Raw genomic sequence first — 26641 nt, 5'->3', positions numbered from 1 at the left:
TGAAATACAAGAGAAGCTACAATGGCGAAGAACTGGATTCAACAACTGAAGCGAAGAAAAATTTTATAAGGGGACTTTATTTGTTTATTAACCATTATCGCATTGACAGCGTTAATGGTAGAGCTTCTTTCCAGAAATGATCATTGTAATAATCCAATCAACGGCTGCCGGGCGTCAAGAGTGCGTCTGAGAGACGCAGTCTTGACGCCAGACAGCCGCAGACTAGAGCATTGCGCCGCGTGCCGCGCTGCACTCGCCTGTTTATAACGCCCCGGCAATCCAAATGAGGGATCAAGTTGAAGGCGGTACCACAAGCGTCTGTGCACAGACCCGGAGATGATGGTGCTGCATTGTGTTCCCGACAGTGGGTGCCTTCTCTGGCGTACCTCTTTACATCACATTCTATGCCTAACTTAATAAAGATGGCCGTAAAAGCGAGAACTACGCAATTCATTCCCAACAAACGTTCCCAGATTGACTTTAGTTTTTATCTAGTATTTATTCAATCCATTCAAGCGCATGAGTAGCTAACAGCAGAGTGGCAATATTTAAGGTGTTATGGACGGTGTTAAATATATAATAATTGAATATACGATAATATAATATATATTAATTGAATAAATAAATGAACAATGGTAAAAATACATCATTACTGAAGCTTGTAGTTAGCTGAAGAGGTAGCGAAGAAAAGAGCAATCTCTTTTGAGCTAATTTGGTTCCTTGCATTAATTTTTGCGTTTAATGAAACCATATGGCAGTCATTGTTTTGTACACTTCTTCGTCGGAATTTTCACGGAAGAGTGACGCCGGCTTTTGTCGGGTACTTTTCTATTAGTTGTGCGGGAATTTAGGGTTGTGATATATTGCAGAATGGAACTACTCAGTAAGTAAAGTGAATAGCTTCGATTCGGTTACATCTGAATGAAGAAAAATAAACAGTTAAGACACCAGGACTAATAATTGTAAAATACTCCGTCAACTGCTTAGCCGTTTTAAATTTCTACAAGAACTCCGTTTCCACATGCCATTCTATAAGAATAAATTACTTCAAGATGTGGTGAATTGTACATCTGTGGGATTTTTTTTTAATTACATTCGGAGAGTTAAGTTTTCTATTTCATTTCTCCTATTTTGTTTGTATTTGGATGAAGAAATATCTCGGCCTTTTTTTATGATTGTGTTTCTTCTGTTTTCTACATGAACGCATGTACAGTCTCTTGCAAAAACCCGAGAACCGCCCATAATATATTCAAACAAATAAATCAACTTCGCAGTACCCTCGGTACAGTTTTATTTCCGTGTAATCAGTTTGCGTTGACTCGAGCATATCAAGTCGCTCTAGAAAACAAGAACATTCACACATTACGTAGATAGATACATGTCACAAACCCCCGCCTTTACGGTCAAAAGAGGTGCGGGATCCCCTTTACGATTTCCCGTCGTTCCTCTATGAGGGTTGTGAACACATTTAAAAGTTAGGCCGGTCAACCCGTGAAGCACGTGTGTCGGTGTGTGATTGTGGAATAAGTACAAATAGGGCACTTTCTTTTACAAACAATTGAAGGTTTATAAATAGCAGACCAAAATTACACTGATAATAATAGAGTACAATGAAAGAGAATACAACGCCACGACAAGATATTGATAAAGACGAAGAAATAAATGATAAGAGAAAAAAAATAACCCGACAATGAACAAAACACTGTGATAAAAATATGAAGACTATAAAGATAATAAAGCAGGTATTTCAGATATTATAAGTATGAGCAAAAGTTACATAAGAACACAGCGTAAAATACTACTAAGTCAGGTCAAAAGTTAACAAAGCGAAAATAATGTTCGATTGAACAACAGTCCGTGGCGAATGAAATTCTCACGTCTTTCTTGTTTGCTGAGGCGTCGAAGGCTGTGTTGCTCGGTAGCGGCGGCCGTACAGGTGCAGAGGACGATGCGTCGATCGCGGGCCCGAAGAACACAATACGCTTTCGGAGCACCGCGGAGTGGCCGGAAGTTTGAATCTTCCCAAACGCACTGGTGAGGGCGTGCTGCTGTCGGTTATTTTATACCCTCGGCCGACTATGCAGCAGCCGCGTCAAGGACAGGCGGTCGCTGCCCCATCGGCTTGTCGAATCTTGTCCAGAGGAGCGACGGAGTCCCGTGAATTTCGCTCTATAATCCAGCCATAAGCTCCCGCATCTTCCGCTGTATAATAGGTGAGGCAGCTTGTGACAATACACTAACCACGTAATATATATTTTTATTTCTGTCGTCGTATCTGTATCAGTATCCGCTAAAACTGTACAACGCACGCCAACCAGTCTGGCAACGTGCTCGGGCACTTTCGGTACGGCGCCAATAAACATAAGTTGTTCCTCAGTCACTGAACATGTCGGGCTCGTTTAGTACTACAGTATCCAAAAAATGTCCCTGCTTGAAAACGTCCCGTCATTCTTATGTGCTAGAACAACGATCTAGTTGTTACAGGCAATAATACAGCAGGCTTCCTTCAGAAATGAAAATGCTCTTTTAATAAAACTTCTAGCTCCGCTAATGCCATATTCAATTAAAACCGTTCAGAGTTTTATGTTTATTTTCTATCAGTTGTATAGGCCGAAACAAATACTACATTGTAAGGCACTGCTGTCCATAATCCAAAAATAAGAAAAGACAATAGGGATGATTACTATGCAGTGCATGCCCCCGTAGCCCTGTTTGATCCGACAGAGTGGGTCGCGTTCAGGGCTTGGGTTGGGTTTACTCGGCCCCACCGATATACGCCATTTTAACGAGCTGCGGCTGCAACCCCACCTAGCCCCTAGACAAAGAACTAGCAGGCGGTGGTTCAGGTTTTCTCTCTCTCTTCCTCTCCGGCTGCTCGCGCTCTGTTCCTGTAGCTTTTCGTTCTTCTGCATCCGTTTCTCTCGATTTGGACGCCATGCGATCACCTCGACAATTATGTGATTTTGTGTTTACGTCATGTTACAATCAATCGCATTGTTTTGAGGTGGCTGTTATTGCTAATTTGGCTTTATTGTACCTACAACAACTTATATTTGAACTGTTTTTGCTGATTCCACAGTGGTGCATTAAGCAAGGCATGTGAAACGAAAGAGGAAACCTGTTAGGACATTCTTGTTTTAAAAAGATGCAATGGTTTCATTTTGTAATAAGGTATTTCTGCTTCGAATCATTTGACTGGCGAAGTTAAACGAAATAATTTTACACGAAACGTGGCAGTTCCATGACACCACGACAAAGTAGTTATAAATCTGAAGCCAGTTTATTTATCCTGTTTTCAAAACTGTCTCTCCTCTTCTACCCTTCCCCTCTAATCCCACATTCTCCTTCCCCAGTGCAGGGTAGCTAACCACAATTCATTCTTTTTGGTCAACATCCCTGTCTTCAGCCCTCCTTTTCTCCTCCTCCCCTTCAAAACTGTCTTCATCACCAGTAGCAGTATAAGCACTCGGCGAGTCTGCTGATAAATATATACTACAAATTCCATCGCTTTCTGCATACGTCTATAGCACTATGCTACAAAATGTTGCACGCATATCCAGACCACATTTAAGCGCAAGTCACTGCTCCAGTTTTCTCTTGCATGAGGCACTATTAAACATAAGTAAAAAAGCAAAACCAAGTATCAAAAGCTATTTTACAGAGTTTTGAATTGAACGGGCCCATTATTACTAAAGCTGGGCCGCAAACAAAGCAGTTGTCATGTCTGTTTATATATCACGGTTGATATTTCCGCTTGCACCTTCTGAAAACAATGATTTTTTTGGCGCTTGCTGTCGAACGCATCATCTACGTTGTTTCGTAATCAAAACGATAATAATAAACGTTTTCCTCATAAGACCAGACAATACGATGTTTAGGCCTGCTGACAGCAGCCATTTTCTCGGCCGACTGATTTTATATCACCAGAAATACTCCCCATCGATCCCCAAATACTCCCCAATACTCCCCAATACTCCCCAATACTCCCCAATACTCCCCAATACTCCCCATCGATCCCGCGACCCGGCTCGGCCGTTCATACATGTTTTCCGCAGATGTGTGGATTTAGACAACGAATCCCTGCGACGGACTTGACAGGAATTGACCCCTCATCTACTCCCCGACCTGACCCGACAGCGTTCACATTAACAAAGTAACCAGTTCTGTACCCGGCAGCTTAGACATACCCCTGTCGGGTCTATGAATACGGAGCTTGTTTGCATTCCAAGCTTTTGCGCAATTACATACAAAGGAATGGTCGTTGAACACAAATGTTCCTGGCTTTGAACGTTCCATTTTTCTGCTCATACACTGATCTGAAGAAGCAATATGTTAATTATGCGTTGACCGTAAGCCAGTTTAGAACTAAACGAAACGAGACTCGCACCTTCACCTGATTTCTGTAAGTCACCGGTTGAATCTATGTGAGGCGTTTCCTTGGATATGGGAGCTGCCTGTCAAAGCTTTCTAAAGCGTTATTGTTGAATAAACACTGCCGTGAAATATAACAGCACTTATACAAGGCACTCGTTTCATCACGCTGCTTAAGCGAGCGAGCAAACGCTCTTCAAATACAAAAAGAAAACAGAAACAGAATCATTGTTGAGCTCATTGTTTGCACATCAAATCTCAAGTTCACTTGAGAGTGAGATAAAGTGGCTTTGACCCAGAAATACTCCTACCCATTTTCTTGCCTTAAGGGTGCATTGTAAACATCTCAGAAAACCGGGACACAGCCTCCAGAAGACGAGATGCGTGTAGACGCAGACAAATTTCCCGTCGCCTGAAAAACTTGGTGGTAGACCCGTACACTCATTTCTCTCCACAAAGACTCCGGTCTCCAACTATAGTGCTCGCTCTAGACTGTCAAGTTCTTTTTCATCTCATTGCGAATTCTTCACTCCACATTTGGATCTTTCGTGTGCAGTCTGATTCACCTTTTCTTGAACCTAAATACACCTTGTCATGAGGGAGGGGAAAGAAAAAGTACCGTCGGAACGACAGTGAATACTTGCACCACGCTGTGAAATAAAGGACGAAGGGGAGTTCGAATGTAGAAAAGGGATGAGAGAAATGGGCGGAGCAATAGCGTGAAAATCAATTTTTAGAAAATCTTTCCTCCATTACCAGATCCCTTTCTTTCATCCGTGTTGTAGGGAATCCTCCGCGTCATTTTCACCGCCTAGAATATTTGAACGTGCGCTCACTCATGCACCAAATGCGCAGCTTTAGCGTTTTGTCTGTTTCGCGCTTCAGTCCAATCACTGCATCAGCATCGGTATGCCTTAGCTGTGTAGCTACATCCGCAGGTGCAGAGTTACAATCGCGGTCCAAATGCAGAAGCAGCCAACTTTCGCACTGCCTAATCTGTATTCGAATTCACGAATGTCAAAAGCTGGCACTGTTTTCGCAACTGTATATTGGAGCTGAGCCTATGCAATGGTTTTAGATTTCAAAGCCAGCATTAAAGCCAGCCATAGGCAATTTATTAAAGTAAAGTATTTTAAAAATTTTAGTGGCCAGGATGCCCGGAAACACTGTTCAGATATGCCGAACAGCGTTTCGTCAGAACTGACCTTCGCCTACATTTCCGATATAGAGCTGTTGCGTAAACGAGCAGTGCTTCAGTGATATTGTCCATTTGTAGCTTATTTCTTTAATTTATTTTTATCTATTCAATCAAGACTGGCGCAGCTGTATAATATAACCACTTCTGCGCGATGAACGCCTTACTGACCTAAATATGTGCGTATCTGAAACAAGGCGACAATCTAAATTGCGCTCCGTAGAAGCGAACGTTTCACTCTGGGCTGTGTTTGTAAAATTTTTCCTTTGCTGTCATTTCGCTTGCGTCCTTGATAAAACATTCGGAGAACGCATTGCGAACAGAATTCGGGAAATTCGAATGCCGCCCCACGTCGACTGAAATGGTGATGAGTAGATAATGGACCTGTCCATCTTTGCGACGTCTTTTGTTTGTTTAATTTTGCTTCTTGAACTTGGATTCCTCGCCAGCGTCGCTTTAAAAGAGGGGATTTGGAACAATATACACACCCTGATATGCAGCTGTCCGCCTGCAATTATTGATTTTCTGTTCCTCTGGATTATCATTATTTCGTTCTTTTTATTCCCCTTTTCACGTGTAAGGCAGAATAAACCTTCCTGCATTTTAATTCTTCACTTTCTCTTTATTTCTCTCTTTCTCTACGTGGGAAGGAATTGTTTTCTGACAGAACGTACACACGTGTGTCTGTCCGCTGTTTATATAGGCGTTTATAGCTCTTATAGAATGATGAATATATATTAGGCGTTTTGTTCCACTTACCCGAAAAACGCCAGGAGATTCTTTTAAGGTTCTATTTGAGTTGCAGTGACTCACTGAGCTCAATGTGCGTCAGATCAACATGTGAACACGTCTTAAGGAAAAATATATTTTTATGTGGGTGCAGTAGATTATCTCAATGCATCTTCAGCAAGCAGTGTTCACTATGTTCATGGTTAATACGTCTCGAGAATAGTTGCTAGTATATACATTTACTGTGCCGTAGTCTCTGCCATACTGTTACTGTCATGTCATGGGTAGCTGTGCTGGATATTAACGACATCTGCCTTGTTGGGGGCCATGGTAGACATTATGTAAGAGGCAGACTGCTTTATTTAATTTACTAAATAGTGAAATATGTTATTAGCTTGTGCATTTTTTTTTTCTTTTCAACATAAGCATGAAGCCATTCCGATGTTTTGTGAGAATTACTGCCACAGATTGTCCTGTTCATATATTCAATAACATAAACGGCAATTACGCTTCAATTCGGTCTTTCTATAAACTAATAGAACCCTTTCCTTCTGCTTCCTTACTTCCGTTTTTTCTTCGTGAGTTGTGATATTGCGGCTGGAAACCAACTTAACTGCAAAACACAACAATATATTGAGAGAAGAATAGTAAGGCTGTTTGATTACCACATCAATAATGTATTTCTACCACTTAATAAAGAAGGGGACTGTCCACAGAATAAAAGATCCTTCATTTCATTTTTTTTCTAATATTTAAGAACCCACTCTAGAAGGAGCTGCATAATAGGGCTGAAGAATGCCTCCAGACAATAGGCTTGGCTTACGGGCAAGAAGATCAATTCAGCAAACTAATCCCGCAGTAAACGAATGAGGCAACTTTTCAGGGCAAGCCTGTCGTGTTGTGAGGACGGCACAATGTACAATTTGTAAATGTGCAGGGGAATCCTGTCCAAGAGCCGGGCCTGTCCCTATACCATGTCTCCCCTGCTGTATGTATGTATGTATGTATGTATGTATGTATGTATGTATGTATGTATGTATGTATGTATGTATGTATGTATGTATGTATGTATGTATGTATGTATGTATGTATGTATGTATGTATGTATGTATGTATGTATGTATGTATGTATGTATGTATGTATGTATGTATGTACGTACGTACGTACGTGTGTGTGTGTATGTATGTATGTATGTATGTATGTATGTATGTATGTATGTATGTATGTATGTATGTATGTATGTATGTATGTATGTATGTATGTATGTATGTATGTATGTATGTATGTATGTATGTGCGGGCCTGAACTAGCTTCGGCTATTGGCCCAACATTTTTTGCAATATGTACATTTTATTGAAATAAAATTGATTGATTAATTGATTGATTGATTGATTGATTGATTGATTGATTGATTGATTGATTGATTGATTGATTGATTGATTGATTGATAGCTGTCACTTTTTCTGCTTTACATTTCTCTGGCCCAATTGTTGTTTTTTTGCTTGTTTTTTTGCTCTGAAACCGCTCTGCATTCTTCATATAATTTATCATCCGGTGTGTTTTTTTATTCTGCTCTCTTTTTTTTTACTACTTTTCCTTCTCATTTCCAAGCACCTTCCCCCCTCCTGGCCACCTACCTGAAGACGTCAAGCTTCTTGGCATGCTAGCTCTGGCCTTGTTTTTTTTTTTACTTTTCCTTTATAATGGGGTATCTCTGTCCACTTTTCCTCTTGTAATTTGTGCCATTTTGTTTTTGTTTTCTGTCTAATTGGTTTTCCTTAAATTTTTTGTGGCATGTGCGTCTGCCCCGCTTCTTTTATCTTCATTTGGTTTTCTTTTTTTTTTTTTTTGCCTCTGATAACCTCCGGTTCGGTGCCGCCTTTCTATCACATGTATTTATTTCGTATTTTTATGTTTTGAGAGTTTTAGAAAAAAGCGGTCCAGCCTGCTGTGAGGGAGAGAGGAGAGCAGATATATCAAACATCTTTTTAATCAATTTGTGCAGAGCAAGCTAAAAGCGCGACTTTGGTTTAATGTGCTGCTTTCCTGAGCGACAAGTTGAGAAACCGCGAAGGTGCAAGGAGTGAACCGACGAGATTAAAGTTCAACGACCTTCGACGAAGCTTGTCACTAAGCTAAACCCCTAGGAGCATGGAGGCGTGCAAAGGCTGGGCAAAAGGTAATAGAGGTTGTGCGCCAGAAGGGGGAAGTCCAGCCCAAAGCTTGTTTGATGCTGAAGCCCGGTGGTATCCGTCTTTCTTTCAATGAACACCTTGGAAATCATAGAACAAAATCGTATAAAGTGGCAGAGTGGATGTGTTCAGCAGATATCTGTCCTTGAAGCGGACGCTCTTTCTGTTCCGCTGAAACAAAAAGTATATAAATAAACAGTGCTATCAATCGCTCTAGGAGCTGGCCCACACTTTGATATTTCCGCCTTTAGAAGTCACTGCGCTGCTTGTATTAAAGGGGCGGATACCACAGGACGCAAAATGAGGATGTTTATCTGGCTATCGAACAAACAAGGAACTGCAGTGGTGTTGTTGCCTCGAGTATTTTATTTATACTGATAGCAATAGCAGTGTCATAAAGCTGCAAATTGATGTGCGAGTTTCTGGAGCCTCTATCTATTTTCCAGGAAGTACACGCTGCCACCTGCCATGATCTTCACACGGATGAGCCACCTTCACTGATGAAAGGTGGTATAATGCAGTAAGTAAAGACAGGATGGTTGAAAGGGGATAGAATGTGATGACAGGATGGTTGCAATGTAGAACGTTTTCTTTTTTTATCAATTACTGAAAGCTAAGTAGGCTAGTGAGATTTCACAGTGACGAAATAGCCTAAAGAGACCGCAGCACTACTCGTGTGACCATGTCTTGTATAGACCTTTATAGTTATTGTCTTGTTAGCGTAAAAATAAAACGAGCATGGTTTGAGATTGCTTCGTTTCGACCGACAGCAGAACGATGGCACTAAGGAGGGTCTTAAGTACTTAGACGGAATACACGGGGGCGCAGTCCTAACCTGCTTTTTCCGTTATTTTACTTCCGTTACTCAAGCCAGCCATAGTACCTCGCAAACTAAGCGTAAAACATACACCCAGGCAGAAAATACTGCAGGACACATACTAACGTGTGTCCTCGCGTCGCTCCTGCTTTGTGTGTTTTCTTCTTATGCGCTAGGTACAATGCCTGGAAACATTAACCACATCTATATAGATAAGCTAGGAGCCTTTGAACTATCCGGTATTCGTGGGCGCATTTCTTCGTTCCAGTTGGAATTCGCTTATCAGGAAACACATGCGAGGATAGAACCGAGATCGGCAAATATGAAACACATCTCGAAGGAACTTCCTTCACAGGGAAAGAATAAATTGCTAACACAGACGCCACGCTCTGAGTGTCCTACTCCGCCTCGGGACACACAAAGAAATGCGACGTTACCACCACTCTCTTTTTTTTTTGCGCTTAGCTTAACGAATGACGTGTCCTCAGTTGTGTCGTTCGAACCTGTAAAAATATAAGAACAGTATACTCGTGTACGAAGCTGCCAAGGTGCTATTAAGGCTGTAGTAGAGTTATCCAGTTCCGTTCAAAGAGGGGGCAGCGAAACCATTTATTTGCACACAAGAAAGTTGCGGAAAAGGTGGGTCCTTTAGGTAGGAGTTCCAGTGCTGAGCGCGACTGTCTCGACTTGTTCCACTAAGCGACGTTCATGATGTTGTTGAGTGCTGAGCAGCCCAGCTTCTCAAGTGACTGGGAGAGATGTGTGGAAGGTTTATAGATAATGTTGGCACGCCGATGTCATGGAGTATTTATTTATTTATTTATTTATTTATTTATTTATTTATTTATTTATTTATTTATTTATTTATTTATTTATTTATTTATTTATTTATTTATTTATTTATTTATTTATTTATTTATTTATTTATTTACTTTTTGACAGCAGAGAAATACAATGCCTGATGCAAGAACAGAAGCTAAAGGCAACTGGTGCCTGGTGACGCCTCTGTCCTATGCGGTTCGGACTGATGCTGAAGCGCATATTTATTAACAACAATCTTTTCCTTAACAAGACCAGGCATATAACGCGACGCTGTTCTACAATTACAAACACTTTTCACTCGTACGATAGCGAAACAATACACCCCACATTATATGATATTAGCTTAATTTCGATCAGCGTATGTCAAATGTAACTTGTGTAATAGCAGACACAGACTAAGACGCATTGAATTTATAAATTGGGGAAGAACTTACACACAACGTAAAATAAACACAAAAAACAAGATCACAAGACAAGATGCAGAGTGAACTTTCTGTGCTACTCAAGGATTATTTTACAAAAGGAAGAAAGTTCATTTCTGTTTATATTCTATACCAGGGGACAACAATGTATCAATAACATAGCGTTTAAACACATGGACTTTAAATTCAAAGTTTAACATTCCTTGAAATTTACTTAGAATTATAAAAGGAAGAATTAAAGTCAGAACCTCCTAATACAAGTGACTCGGAGGTAGAAGCTATTTCCTGCAGCAGAATAAAAACCATCAAGCCTAACTAACTTTTATTTTTGTCCTGAACGAGGCGTAGAGGAAAGACAGCTAGTGGTGGTGCGAGTTCACTGACCCCAGGCGTTGGTGCTCGCTTCCCGAATTTACCGAGTCCCAAGAATGTTTGGCGTCGCGTTCAGTCGAGCGTGTAACAGCTACTACCACTGCGGCCTGCCCAGGAATCAGTAAAAAGTGAGCGTGAAAAGTAATAAAAGAAGTTCACGGGTTTCTACGAGAAACCCGTGAAAAAAGGCGGAAAGCATGAAAGAAGTAAAGAAAACCGGAAGGAAGTATACAATCTGGCGCTGTGAAAGAGGGGAACTTTAGAGAAAACCATTGAAACCATCGTGTAGATACGGTGCCAACACAGGCTTTTTTTTTTTTGTGTGTGTGTGTGTGTGTGTGTGTGTGTGTGTGTGTGTGTGTGTGTGTGTGTGTGTGTGTGTGTGTGTGTGTGTGTGTGTGTGTGTGTGTGTGTGTGTGTGTGTGTGTGTGTGTGTGTGTGTGTGTGTGTGTGTGTGTGTGTGTGTGTGTGTGTGTGTGTGTGTGTGTGTGTGTGTGTGTGTGTGTGTCTGTGTCTGTCTGTGTGTGTGTGTGTGTGTGTGTGTGTGTGTGTGTGTGTGTGTGTGTGTGTGTGTGTGTGTGTGTGTGTGTGTGTGTGTGTGTGTGTGTGTGTGTGTGTGTGTGTGTGTGTGTCTGTGTCTGTGTCTGTGTCTGTGTCTGTGTCTGTGTCTGTGTGTGTGTGTGTGTGTGTGTGTGTGTGTGTGTGTGTGTGTGTGTGTGTGTGTGTGTGTGTGTGTGTGTGTGTGTGTGTGTGTGTGTGTGTGTGTGCGTGTGTGTGTGTGTGTGTGTGTGTGCGTGTGTGTGTGTGTGTGTGCGTGTGTGTGTGTGTGTGTGTGCGTGTGTGTGTGTGTGTGTGTGTGTGTGCAGGCGACGGTGCTGTTGTGAAGCAATGAAAAGATGCCGACGCTTAATCGCGTGATGAGCACAGGGCCTAAACAGCGCCAGCACACAGGATGAAAACCGGCACCGCACTCGGGCTGTTGTCTGTGTTCCCGCATTCGGCAAGAAAACAGATGACTACATTAGCGCAGAATGTTGGTGCATGCAGAGCATTTTGGTATTCCCATGTTTGATTTTACCTATATATATTAAGGGCGTTTTGATATTTCAAGATTGTGTCTTCGTACAGAAGCAACGGACGAGAGAATACGAAGCAAAGGGAAGAGAATAACGATATAAAATATTTAAAAAATTTAAAATATTTAAAATATTTAAAATATTTGTTTAAATATTAAACAAAGAACAAAGCAAGAAAAATAAACAAAACTGAGAAAAAAGGTCGAAATGCTGAGAAAGACAAAAAGTAGCCAATATATTGAAAAAAAAAAGAGTTGGAATAATACCTCAGGTGTTCAATACTTTCGAAAACGGTCCGTCCTTAGTGGGTGAAGAGGAACAAAAGGGGATAGCCAAACTTTCCGGCCTAAACACGTTGTCATACTTAAAATAATGCACGTTTCGAAAAGCAAATCAAAAGGAAATGCGTCATCAGTCAGCGTTAACGTGATCCCCGTGTGACAATTAAAACCGCTGCCGAACTCCTTGGTGAAACACAAGTGTGTGCCCCATGTGCAAAGTTGTGCGGGGCCAAGCGAAGAATCTACAGTCATTTTTCTTGATACAGGATATTTCAAAATATTCAATGCTGATTTGTCTTTTCAAAACCGTGCAACATACTTTAGTGCAGTCTCTGCAGGTTGATCGTGAGGGAAGGAATGTTTTCGTAAAGCTTGCCTAAAGTGAGGCTTCATATTATTAGGGAAAAGTAGACGGAGGTAGCCACAATAGTTCACCGTCAGTTATACACCGCCAGAACTAATGATGATGATCATGATGCCCTCAGTGTAATTTTCAAGAGCCTCCACTACGCCATCTCTCAAAGCCCGAGTCGCTGTGGGACGTAAAACCCACAAACCAAAGCAAACCGAACCAAATCTTCATATAAATTTTAATGTGAAAACATTTATTGGCTCATGAACGGTGCAGACTTCGGCTGTTGATAGAGCTCGCAGACAAAAATGCCGGCAGAAATGTCAGAATGAAGCGAAGAAAAAAAAAATCGTGTTACCGGCAAGAAACAAACCACCATCCATAGAACCCACAGCCGAGCGCGTAAACCATTACACTACGCCGGCCTTTTGAGGATACCTTCCTGATTCTCCTTGTTTAGCTGAGGACACCGGACGGCGCTGAGGGAAAGGGCAACGGCGCCGGTAAGCAAGAAAAAAAAAGTTGAAATGAAATAACATTTCAAAAACAGTCTGCCAAATATATGTTTTGGAGACCAACGGATGCGTTAGAAATATGCGCATTCAAAATTCCAAACTAATAAAAGAAAATAATTCTCCTGCTACAAAACGCATAGCGCCATCTAACGAGGTTGGCATAAAATAGCATAGTCTTCTCTTGCGTCCCTCGAGGCCTCAGGTCATACTCATGAGTAAAGGTTTTTGAATTAATGAATGCGTCTCTCGCCAGGGAGCATCACATGAGACCCTACAGGCACTAGAAATGGCAAAGTCAAAGTTATAACGAAACGTACATACTTCAACGTAATCAGCAGAATTAAGGTAAATGCTTTCGCATTACTGCAGCTAAAAAGACTTAAGTGCACCCCCAGAATTTTCTGTTGTGTTTCGTATGCATTCTCAGAACGTTAGCAAATCGTAACCCCGGTCTGCCTGGCAGTGCCTTCTTCGTAAGTGCTATTCAGCATGGGAGGACTCAGTCATCTCCTTCGTTTTCTCACCATGGCTTTCAACACAAGTTCCGCTCAGGGCATTCTGCCCTGGTTAACATATGCTGAGGTTTTACTTTTTTCCGTGCCCTACGTTTTCTTTATTGAATTTGGAGATTTCTGTAAATTTGCGCTGTAGCTACTATAATTTACTGGTTCTTTTATATTTCACGGAATTCATAGCCCCATCAGAGTTGGGTTCACTGGGGATTTCGTTTGGTTTTAGTTCTTGGAGGACCACAAAGAAGAGCAGGAGCACTGCCAAAGTTTTTATCAACCGCTCCAATGACCTTGCTATGATGTCTATCGCCCTTTTTTGTTTGAAAATGCATTTTTAGGAAAAGCATATTTCTTGAGAGATGCTTTCTGCGGCTTAAGTTGAAAGGAAGGAGGAACGTTGCATGTGTACAAAAAAATACAGGCACGCTGCCTCGAAAGATAATGTTCACTAAATCTCAATAATGTCTATTTGAAGAACAAGTTTAACTGTGGGCTAAAATAACTCAGCGCCTATTTGTCAGTTCACTACTGTTCGCTCGAAGGAGTCATTTCCCACCTTCCAGACAGTTTAATGCTAGATCCAAGAGCTTTAATATAAAACGAGATGAACTTAAGGGAAGTTAAAAAAAAAAAACATTTTGAGGTTAGAGATGCTGACTGCAAGCTAAAAACAAATTAAACAGAAAGCTACAAATGATGCGTCTCCACTGTCCTTCAAACGCCCTTTCTGCTTCGCGACCTCATTTCACATCGGGCCTCGTGTGGTATTGGACAGGGGCAACTGGCGGTGGAAGCTGCTCCCCCAGCGACAACCCGGAATCTCTTCTGTGTACCGAGTTGCTTCAGCGTTGTCTCTCTGACCTTTCGAGCAAAGCTTTCTTCCCATTTCCCTGTGTTAGATGTACGTAGGTCGCGTTTGAGATGAGGTGATAGGGGCACAGCCTTATTCACCGTTTCCCATTTGCCTGAATTCAACTCCTGTGCCATTTATTTAAAGGAACTTAAGCACTCGGACATTCCTGCTTTTTTCCCATTAAGAGTCTGTCCCCTCTTTTGAACGACATGTCTCGTGTAACTTTTGTCGTTCGAGTAAATAAATGTTCTGGCAACCTATAAAGTGAGTGCCTTTGTGGAGAGCAATACTTAGTAAATGTGCAGAAAGAAATCGCTCGATTTAAGGATCTGGGCAGTTTAATGAATTCTTGATTGGCAGCTGTTGGTGATGTAGCTGGCAGAGAAAAGACATGCTATAAAGCACAAGCAAATTCGAGAAACTTGGTGGCGCGAAGAGCGCAGGCGCCCGTTAGGAACATAAAAGAAATGTAGGAAGTGCATCATAGCGATTTTTGCGCTAAAGATGTATTCATGCCCGCTTATACCAAAACCAACTATGCGGAAAATTTCATCTTTCCATCTGAGCTTGATTTTGCGAACGTGCCACAATTAAACTCACATATTTAACTATCACGCCACTTGCCGACATATCTAGAAAAAACAGCTGTGCATATCCTTTGACTTCTCCTTAAGGCCCTTTTTGATTATATTAAATACAATTGAGTTTTAATAATGCATACGCAAAATAATGATGGCACAGTGTAGGGCTTGAGCTTGGTAAGGCTTTTTGCGAGCCTTTTAGATGACTCCTCAGGTCATTTGCATTGACTTCAACCACGGCGCGTGATTATGCATATATATTAGAGTTTTAGGAGCAGTAACGAAAAAATTCCAAATGCAAACTCAAAACTAAGTTCGTGCTTAAGTGAAATTCTGTCTAGGCCTAATCTTAAATTTAAAGCGCATGATTCCACAAAAAGCCCTAAGTGTTCAAAAAAATTCATGGCACTTTCTTAGCTGTGACTCGACTGTGGTAGTTTCCAAACCTCTCACGGAAACCATGATGCTAAGCTTGGAGTGTTTCACCGGTACGTTGGAGAGTGTAATATTACCAGACTTGTCCACTCGGTGGTCCCGTTACCGTTGTCAGAGTGGCAAGTCCCAAGTGTTGCGTTGCGAGGAGCGCAGAGAGTTGGAATTATGGAGAACAAGATGGCAACTTCAATGACGGTTACGCATAGTCCGAAAACTGACTTTGCGGCCCAGTTAAGTGAACACGTGAGTTGTCTGGAGTAATAAATTGTCTGCTAGTAGAACATTATGTTACATAGGCTGCAAGTGTTTCTTACTTGGTGGAAGTGAGTAGAATAACTAAACATATATGCAGCGTCACCTTTCTCCATGACATGCTCGTGGCGAAATAGTTTATTTTAATATTTTTTAACACTTTAGTACAAGTCGCATAAAAGTGCCCACCCGGATATGATTGTAGGAAAAGTGGAAGGATGAAGAGGTTAAACGTCCAAATATGTTTTTATTTGTTTAGAGATACCGTGGACAGATCAAAACCTATTTTTCAAAATTTCCAGCACCTTGAAGCTTTTTTTCTGTATGAACCAATTATTCTTATTCTTATAATTAAGTGAATGTCGCATTACAAAGTGGTAACTGTTCATTGTCCATTCAGAACTTTATTTTAAAAACATTAGCTCCAATTATTCTATTATTGTCAACCGTCCCTACGTTACAGTATGAACGGTCCATCGACGCCGTCAGCGAGCGCGTCTTCAAATTCCACTAGAAGGTCCGGAAAAAGGCAACGGCTGCCGAGCATCGAAAACGTGATGCTGAAGCGAGCAAAGAGAGACAAACAGGGGTAAAGAGGGGCAAAAAGAGGCAATGAGTGGGGAGGAGGCGTCAAGGCTTTATCATCTCTTCAATGCGAGTGGCTGCAGTGATCTCTAACGCTTTTTGCTTTTCTAAACAAAGTGTCGTACTGCGTGGCTTAGATCGCATAAAAATGTTTGGTCTCTATCACAATCACATCTGGCTAGGTTCTATCTTCAAGTTTAAAAGTTACGCTACTCTATCTGCTTGCTGAATATTACTTTCTACTGCATGGCATTTATGGCCAACCCGTGATGTGCCATAGAATTATTAGGTATAGGGAGTAATTTCTCACTAGCGTCCGCCTGCACACAGCCATACAGCCCTAAAGGAGAGCTCTAAATGTTTTCCGGAACTTTCGAAGTTCAAGAAACTATCCCCTAGTCCAAAAAATGAACCATGGACAACTGCCTGTCAAGAACCGTCGCTCTCCCACCTGAGTTAGCATCTACGGCTAGCAGAGTGTAGGGCGCGACTGAAATGATGGGCAAGTGGAAACAACGTTAGTCTAATGCGTAAATACTACCTAATTGTATTTATTTTTTATTGTTTATTTGTTTCATTATTTTATTAAAAGAAAAGTAGGCTTCAAACCAGGATCGACAGTCATGTTTTTGATTCTAACCGTGGGGTATTTTAAAAAAACTGGAACTAAAGTAAAATACCATCAGTGCTCTTAACAAGGTGAATTACATTAGCTACAGCAGGTCACAAAAGTAATGTTAACCACCGGCGAAGAAGGTCTGGATAGGTCGTTCGATCTATTTTATGACCGCCAAGCAATATCGGAGCCGTTCGAAAATATGGGTCACCATGATTCTCTTGTATTGCCAGCGCATCTACCCATGTGCCATTGTTAGATGGTTATGTTTTATGCTTTTTTCTCTTCGCTAACATACTGAACTAAATTGTGTTCAGGAGGCCGCCCAAATCGTTGCCTCCGCCGAAGCGACCAGTCGACACAGACGTGGAATTTAGCCCACATTGGCATGATACAGCGGTTCGTTTCTTTTCTACCTCCTGTCCTTGGCTCGTTAAAAGGTCGCATCACAATTGTTCACAACCGTGCTCATGATGTAGGAAGATAAAGCAGACTAGAGTGAAAAAGAAGAATTATGGTGGTTCTATCCGATGCTCCCTCATGAGCAAAGTCGAAAAGAATGTACTTTTTTGTGAATCCCGTCACGGAAACTTCACAATTTTTCTTAGCGAAAATAGGAATGTATACAGGGCTGCGGGACAGGCCTTAGTTTATATCTACATATATCATCGTACAGCCTACATGCATAACTGATCCGTGACGCTCCAAGCGCTTGCAACATAATATCAATGAAGGCAAATAATTACTTATACCACAGCCCCAAAAGAAAGGTGAACCCACTTTACTGGGAGTTCAATAAATCGTGTACGGAGAAGAAACGTTTTTGCACGACCGCACTTTTAAGCGGGTCGATCGCACCACTTTGAGAAAAAAAAAAAACGGACATAAACCTGTCCTGTCTCTGCTTATACCCCGCTAAACTTTCTGCCGAGCAGTTCTTTTAATAACAGAACAAATATTATCTAATAAATGCACCCAAAGAAGCATGACCACTTGCATTGGGATAAGAGATACTACCAGAAATAGCCATTAGTCAAAGTCGCACACGCCTAAATTCATATCGATGCTTTTGATAATACAGTATTGCAGGGCACCTATCACATGATGTACAGGCTATGTAATATGGGAATAAACGTCTCTAAATCACATGGGCTATGACGCATGACCTAATGAGCTTAATGAAGAGCTCTGGGTTAATTCAAACCACATGGGGTTTTTAACGTTCACTGTTATTCCAGAGCGCACGGGCGCCTTGACATTCGACTCCACCGAAACGTGGGAGCCGAGAGCGAGATCAAACCCACATCATCGAACTCAGTAGTCGAGTACTTTAACCACTTGCCGCTGCGGTATGTCGGAAGCCGTTTTCATGGCTGCCTTAACAACAAAGAGCTCAGGAGGCGAGCAGTTCCTGGAGCCGACTGTCCGAGTCTGTTTCGATAATACGCTAAGTTTGCCATTACCTTTTAAAGTTGAGTCCCCACAAAGAAAATAATTAAGGCAGCGCACTGGTTTATGTTTGTTTTATGTGGTTTAACGTCTGAAAGCGATTCTGGTTATGAGAGCGGCGTAGCGGGGGGCTCCAGAAGCTCCAACTCCTGGGGTTCTTTAACGTGCACGGACATCGCACAACACACGGGACCCTAGTTTTTCTTCTCCATCAAAAAGCGGCCAACGCGGCCGCACCGGTTCATACTATCCGACGTATATCATGTGTCGGATGCATCATTACGAATTCCATTTCCAGCAGTACCGCAATATGTCTGGTCGGCGAAGGAGCGTCACCTTCTTGATGCTCCCCATTGCCACAGTGATCGTGATACCAGTGCAGACAGACAAGATGCGAACCTCCAGCAAGTTGTATTTCGATACGTATTCCCAAAAACTGTGCAGCTACACTAGCGGCACTGAAGCTAAAGCATTTAATAATGAGCTGCAACCTTCAACAAGGACCGAAGACACCGACAAGATCTATATGGAGCGAAGGATGTGCGGTAAGAGAGGGCTTCGGTAAAGGGTGATTTCCGGGCGGTAGGAAACGAGCCTGCCATCCATCACCGGATTCCAGCAAAAATACCAAATACAAAGAATTAAATAGAAACACTCAGTAAAGATTTTTTGCAGATCCTCGCTGCTAACAGCCGCATGGTTAGCGCCAATAGCCAAGAGTGATTGGGAGTTAGGCGATTTCCCCGATTGTGCCGTGCCACCAAGACATTCATTACACGGCTAGTCGCGTGATTACAGCACCACGCCTACATGTCGCCATTACTGCAAAGTAGTTTTAGCTCCTGGGGCTCTCGGACTGCAAATTACTGAGCGGGCGTGTAGTGGACAGAAGCTTACTAAAATAATAGTACTCGCTGGTGTTCTTAAGATCTCAACAGTTTTTCTCTTTCTTACACGTCAGCGGTCTAAACCCCTAAGCAAGAGAAAGCCAGAATAAAGGATCGACATTGAAACGAAAGTATTACTTAGGCACGTTCAACAGTGTTAACTAGAAGTGGCTGTCGGTCAGAAAAACTGAGACGGCACTTATTCGACCTTTAATGTGCGCAGTATTGTGAAATGATCAGATACATATTTTGTTCAACGTACGTATTAATAACAAAATTGTGTACATTTTTCTCGGAGAAATAGCATAAAAAGGACCGTCATAGAAAGGAAAAGTAGATGCGATACAATCGACTATCTCCCTGTGTCGCAATCAACACTGCAATACAGGGCCTAGTTCGAAGAAGGCAAAGTATAATTTAGCAAATATGCGTGATACTGACAAGCCCTATTCCACATTTCCATTCCGTGAACGCCGTAAAAAGCCTTTATTTAAATCTGGATGTCCTTTCTCAAGAATTCTCGCTCATTTTATTCTTAAAATAATGTCAGCTGCACAGCTGTTAATCCTTCCTATTTTGAATGTATATTCAGGCAAAACAATGATTTACAATGGGCTGCATTTTTTATATACTGCGTATCACTTTTCCACGGGATTGAACTGAAAAAAAAAAAATCGCGCATTACGTAAGCGGGTGGAATATGCTTCGAAATTAAATATACCTTTTTTTCTATGCGAAAAAGAAAGGAAAATAGCTCGCTTATTGCGTAATGCTGGCTTCCAGAGTCATGATGTCCAGAACTATACTCAGGGGCAAAAGCGTGCAAAACAGATGCATGCGTCTGGAACAATGTTTCCCCAGATCTTCTTGCCCTGGGACCAGATTTTCTGAAACCGTTCAGTTGCGAATGAGCTAACACTGTTCCAGTTGTTTCCTGCCACTTATTATAGAGTTATTCTGTCTCAACAGTTATAGGCGTATTTTATTGTTTCGCTAAGAAAAAAAGAAAAAAAAGCAGGTCGAAATGGCGCCTTCGTTGAGACAGTGCGCAGTTCACGAACGCAGCCAGCGAAGTATACATCTATATTTTATTTGTACGCCCCAGCAAGAATCGTTTACCCTAATTTTACATCGTCATTTCTTCATTTAATTCAAGCTCGTAGAAAACGCGGCACGAAGACTCAAGATGAATGATCTGACAGCTCTGTAATGAGTTAAAAAAGAACGATGCAAATGTAATTGCTCTGTGTCTGTCATTTCCTTCCGCTTGCACACGTTCTCTTCTCGAATCATCTTCTTCCTTGTTCGCTCTAAAGGCGTGGAAAATATTCGCATTCATTCTGTAAATCGTTCTTCTTGGTTTGACTATGCACACGCATGCGCCAAGCAGCGCCGAAATATGCATACATTAAGGAGATTGCCCCCATTTTTCCATCTGTTTTAAAATTGAAGAACAGGAGTGTTTACTAGTCCGCGCCCAGCCTTTGGCAGCTTGTGCATAAAGCTTCTCGTCAAGAGTTGAAAAATAACGGCTTCGCAAGGCCTCACACAGTTGCCATTCGGGAGCTCAGCAACACAAACATAATGATAGCGTTATGATTATTGAAGAAGTTAAATACGCACTATGCAAATAATTCAGTCTACATACAGAGGAGAGAATCGCGTTGCAGAAGCTGATTCTAAGGTAGAATTGCCGTTTATAACCAAAACCTAGCAGCCAATGCCAGCCGAGCCAATAAAAGGGAATGTTTGCAATAGCCAGCATAAGATGCTTGCAGTTGCTTGAAAATGGCGAAAATAGCCAAGCAGTCATGAATGTGGTCTATCGCTTATAGGTAAACAGAAGATGAAGAACAGAAAGATGAGGAAAGGCTTTCGCATTTAAATCTTAAGTGAAGCTGAGTGCAATCCTGTAATTTTGTGCTCTTGCGGTGCATGACCTGTCCTTTTGTTGATGTCTTCGTGGTGAATCGTTAAAAAAAAATAGTTGGCTTCCACCTTCACTGATTTCTGTCAACATAAGATGATTTTTGTCTTGTAAAACGTTTCATCGGCAAAATCGCCAGCAGTAGCAGTTCGAGCTCTCTCGGCGATATACATATACTTACTTTTACTCACAGCTGAACGTGAAGCCAGTGACCAGCGTAGCAAGACCGAGTTTCGACGAGAGATGAAGGCCTTGCCGCAGCTAGAGAACGGGGCCGGCGACAACGCGTATAGGGTGGATTTTCAACCTTTTGGGCAGTCTTTACGGACTAGCTCGTTTTAAATGGAACACGTTAGAAACGTTAGAAGCGAGGTAGTAGAAACCATCAGCGCGAAGCACCGTAGGTCTGTGTCTTTTTTTCAACCAATACTTTAAACCAAATCAATTGCCTGTTTCCGAGTTGGCGCGTGCTTTTATATTCCACAACCCAAAGTCAGCGATCGTTTTGAGACTGGAACGCACTCGAAACGATACATGGCCACATGATGCAACGCATGCAAAAAGGGCCTAGTCTCATTCTGCGAACAGTTATGTTGCACAAACCGATGAACTATCGAACACGCAACTTCTCATGAAAGAAGCACTATTCGTGCAACTTCTGGCGCATAGTCACCAGTACGAGGATATAGATGGACGGGGGATGGGGAGAAGGTGTGCAGAGTAGGCGTGCGTTACGCATGTGGTCGTGAGTCATGCAAGGTGACGCATGGCCTTGTATCCATCTGGATAAGACGGATGTCGAGCATGACAAGCAGTACAAGGGATCACGTGAAGGTTATAGCGATAATAGCCGTGCTGACGACACTGCTTGTTGTAAGTTTTGATAGTAAAGGTCATCTGCTGAAGCGCCTCAAATCACTGGATAATGACAGCTTCGGGGCTGCGGCGCGGTTCTGGATACGTGTTCGGATGCAGTTTCGAGGACAGCAAAAAAAAAAAGCATTGTTATTCACGATATCACATCAGGAATGCTGACGAAGTGCCCTTATCGCTATGATTTTTATTCATGGTTCATGACGCAACTGCGCTATTACAAGACAGCATGGCATCTTGTCAGACATCAATATGTCTCCCTCGATCTGATGGGCCAGTTGTACCTTTCGCGTTGTGTTGGCAGCACGCTAAAATTGGCAAGCCCCTAAGAGCACTCTTTAAGAATTTCCTGTACAATTGAAAGCTCATGCTCAACGGAGGCCTCTTCTGCAGTGTGTGACCTGTTGAAAGGGAAAGATCAGATTTGTTTTTACCTCTAACATTTGGCCTATTTTTTGTCATGCTTACTTTTCACTCCATTCAGTCCTGGCATGTTACTCTTCATGAGAGCAATAGTCGTTACAGCAAACGACGAATATGTGACTTACCGTCGAGACGTGGGTTCTGAAACATTTGACTTAGAGAAACAATATTACTTCACCGAACAAAGCAAAAAAGTGACGAGTCAGCTGCAAATCATCCAGCTGCTGCCAACAGAGCAAAAAACATGAACCATTTACTCCTGTCTGCGTTTGTCGATACTGAGTTATTTTCCGACGGGACCGGAAACCCAACCATTGCTTAGAAACGCAATGCTGATTAAGAAGTTAGAGAGAAAGAATAAATTCGCTCAATAAAATTAGGGCACAGGCGCATGCTCAGATTCTGGAAAGTGCTGGGAAAATTCTCCACATTGAGATTCCTATGATCTCAATCGGCTGTGTGTGAGGTTAATGTTCTGGACATAACAAAAACAAAAAAAAACTCGCAGAGACAATGACAATAAAGAATCAGAGAATCGGCGACTGTGCATGCATTCTCCGAGCAGCACATAGGAATGTAGAATAGAATATCTGAAAGCGATCAACAGATGAAGCCGGTTGTGAGGTTAATGACTTCCACATAACAAATAATCAAACAGAGCAGAGTTTTCAGCTACTCTTGGCTAATTCAGCGCTTACAAACTTGCATTGGCATTGACTCTCAAAGTTGGGATTAAGACCAAGAAATACATCTGGTAGAGAGACCGTCACCATGAAGAGAAATGCAGCGAGAATTCCGCACGGCAGTGTGTTCGGACGTTCGCCTTTCTAAAAAGGGGCCCTGAAGCGTTCATCGCTTTATTAAAAACAACCTGACACAATACCTTTTTCACTTGAACAACTTCGGCTCGTAAATTTCTTGCGTTGAATTGAAAGCTGCAAGCGAAAGAAGAAACTTTGTTAATAAATTCGTTTCTCTGGCGATGTAAAAGAAATGGTTCCTTGGTGGCTAACTCAGGCAATATATCATCGCAAATTATCCAACGCGGATGTTCGTGTAGGGATGGGAATGATATTGCTTTCACTTCAAGAAATTTCACTTCATTTACCACGCGGATTTTTCTGAACGGCATGAATAATACCCTAGAAGCCTTTGTTTCTTGAATTATGAGGCACACGAGAACTTAACCTGCTGTTAAAAAAAAAATTAGAAAATTAAACAAAAACCTACCTTTTAGATTTTTGGAAGTTTTTCGGGGACAATTTTTACTGAACTTCCTAAGCTTTATAGACAGCTAACAATGCAGAAAACTCGAAGTCAAAGCAGTTCGATGTTAAGTAGGAGTTGATAGTGTATCCAGTTAATGTGGCTAGAATAGCAGCAATTTAATACAGCGCTTTCCCAAAATTGTCACAAAAAACCTCCGATTTATGTCATAAGAGTCTTTCTCGCGTTTACTACCGTCACCATCCCCTTATATGTCCTAGTAGCAACAAAACACTGGGTCCGGGAACAACAACAGGACCGGGAAATAAATATTTAGCTTGATATGGCAAAACAGTTTGCAAGATTTCAGGTGCAAACAAGCTTTGACCATAAGGATTAAATATGGGCATGAATGGCGCGGAGATTTTTCCGTAATGCCCATCGATATAATATCTTGAAGGAGTGTTTAGTGTTCGGTACTCTTTGCGCGTTCTGCGTTCTTTGCCTCAGTGCTTTGGTCGTCACTGTGTCTTCCGTTCCTTTTGGCAGTAACATCTTTGGTGAAGGTTTCGGGTGAACATAGCACGACATGAAACTGGACAGGGGTCGTCAGGTCAGAACTATCACAACGGTGCAATCGTGTGATTCTCGAAATAGTAGTACAGCTTCATTTGTCCTGTCAGTAACAATATATTATGGTACCAGATTTAGTGGCCGATCCTGCTCGCATCTCCTTTCTAGTACTATTTATACGCGCCTGCGATGCGCATATGTTCGGCGACCGCAGTTTGTTTCGATTTTTTGCAACGCTGGTGTGCGCTTACCTTCCTCTTACGAAAAGAGCGTGAATGCGCTCTCGGTTTACATTGCAGTTAAGGCAATACCTGTCCATATCAATTGCGCCTCAATTGATATTCGGCCCTCCAGCTTTATTTCACTCGGCGCTGGAAGGGAAGTGAAGATGACGTTATGGGCATTATAAAAGCAAACAAATACGTCGCTCCCTGCTTGCACTTTGTTGCAGTCATCCAGTAATTGCATAGTCTCGTCGCATATGCTTGATTCTGCGCTTAAACGTCATTTGGCATATAAATTGCTGCCTAACAAAATGTAATTTCAAGCGGTCATTTTGCACGCCTCGCAAGTGGGATGAAGTTTTCCGGTTCAAGTTCAATGCCACCGCGTATCCATCGCATCTCGTCGCTTAAAGTAATTTTGCTTCAGAAAAGCATTCAGACGTTTTATTATTTTTTATTTACGGCACTAAATGTCGCCAAAAATATACCAATCTCTAAGAATTGATAAATATACGTGATTTTTACCTTGATAATCAGGACATTCGAGCAAGCGCTTTCTCATGTGCAAGACTATTTATTGATCCTGGGAAGAAATAGCGAGAGAAAAAGGTAAGCGTTATATAGTGCAGGCGATAAATATTCAACTCAAGTGGATTTCAATGGAGGTGTTGTGGACAACCAATATGACAAGCCGAGGACTTGAAGTGCACATGGGGAGTCCGAGAGCGCTTTTAAAGGGTGGACGGATTAGGATTTTAGCATTAATTGTGGAGTTTTTGAAGGTGGACGTAGGGAAGGCTGCATTGGCCTTTGGCAGGTCAGTTTGTGTTATCCTTGCGCATGTCATTCATCTGCCAAACAGTACGGTGGATAACGCGGTTGATATTGTTCATAGAGGTAAAGAAGTTTGGAAGGAGTAGTAGTTTTGTTGTCATGTCGGCAGCTCAGCACATTCCCGAAGCAGGCATCAGACAATAAGGCCCCTCAAGGATAGAAGATTGCATCCAGGAAGATGGCAGCTCAGCACATTCCCGAAGCAGGCATCAGACAATAAGGCCCCTCAAGGATAGAAAATTGCATCCAGGGAGATGGCAGCTCAGCACATTCCCGAAACAGGCATCAGACAATAAGGCCCCTCAAGGATAGAAAATTGCATCCAGGGAGATGGCAGCTCAGCACGTTCCCGAAGCAGGCATCAGACAATATAGCCCCTCAAGGATAGAAAATTGCATCTAGGTAGACAGAAAAACGATCGTAGAAATGTGGGGCCAGACGAGTAGAATGTTTGTCACAGTTTTTTCTGCCTGAACATTTATTAGGTTTAGCTTTTCTTCTAATGTTCTTTTAGAAAAATGCTAGAGTCATCTGAAAGTAAATCGTCACAAAAAAGAGCGTCATTTTGTTCTACCAGCGACTATTTTCTAAAATGGCCAAGCACAAGCCCTTTCGACACGCCCTCCTCTCAAAACATTGGCTGGCGCACAGAGGTCTCCGTTCGATAGACCTCAAGCCCTGTTCATTTTACCTTGTGTAATATAGCCAAGGTGGAGTTAAACAATTCTGCCAAGTGTATGCAGGATATATTTGTCGTTAAAGGTTTTCGGACATATCCAGAGGTAAGGCGGTAACGGGGGTGCGCAGAGCTTTTTTTTTTTTTCTGTTCAAATAATAATGTGAAGAGCGTTAAGTGTGCGGCTGCATCGCCCTGACCGCAAACCGAACAAGCGGGCGAAAAGGCTGATATATATGTGTGTATATGTTCGCTTGCGTTCGTGTGTGTGTGCGAGAAAATGGGAGCAGCCGCGGCTCACGCCTCTTCCATGTAAAAGGTTCCAACTTGTGAGGAGGTCTGCGGGCTGGCGCCGCACAGACGGCCAGCGAAAGAATAACGACGTTAGCCGCAGGAAAGCGCCTCTCCTGAAAATACATCCGATCCTCCCTCAACCATCCCCAGACGGGCCAGCGAGAGGGTTTCTAAGAATTTGACAGGCACTTGTGGCTAACTGCTACGACGCCCATGGCAGAAAAATGACGGGAAAGGGGGACCCGGAGAGGAAGAAGAGGCTCCGAGTAGTACAAGCAACGCTACAAGAAAACACT

The 26641-nt window shown here is 42.2% G+C and overlaps 1 protein-coding gene across 1 annotated transcript in view; it reads left to right on the top strand.

The window, feature by feature from the left end:
• The first annotated feature begins 8928 nt into the window (after nt 1–8928).
• LOC146182226 (putative defense protein 2) overlaps nt 8929–26641 on the top strand; it is a 73878-nt gene continuing 56165 nt past the window's right edge. The window contains exon 1 of the mRNA XM_084577284.1: nt 8929–9008. The gene's annotated coding sequence lies outside the window, so the exon portion shown is untranslated. The remainder of the gene's footprint in view (nt 9009–26641) is intronic.

This window comes from Amblyomma maculatum, chromosome 8, assembly GCF_055883805.1.
Source record: "Amblyomma maculatum isolate TAMU_Amacu chromosome 8, ASM5588380v1, whole genome shotgun sequence".
In the NCBI taxonomy this organism is placed as follows: domain Eukaryota; kingdom Metazoa; phylum Arthropoda; class Arachnida; order Ixodida; family Ixodidae; genus Amblyomma; species Amblyomma maculatum.
This window is presented reverse-complemented; position numbering and strand designations above follow the sequence as displayed.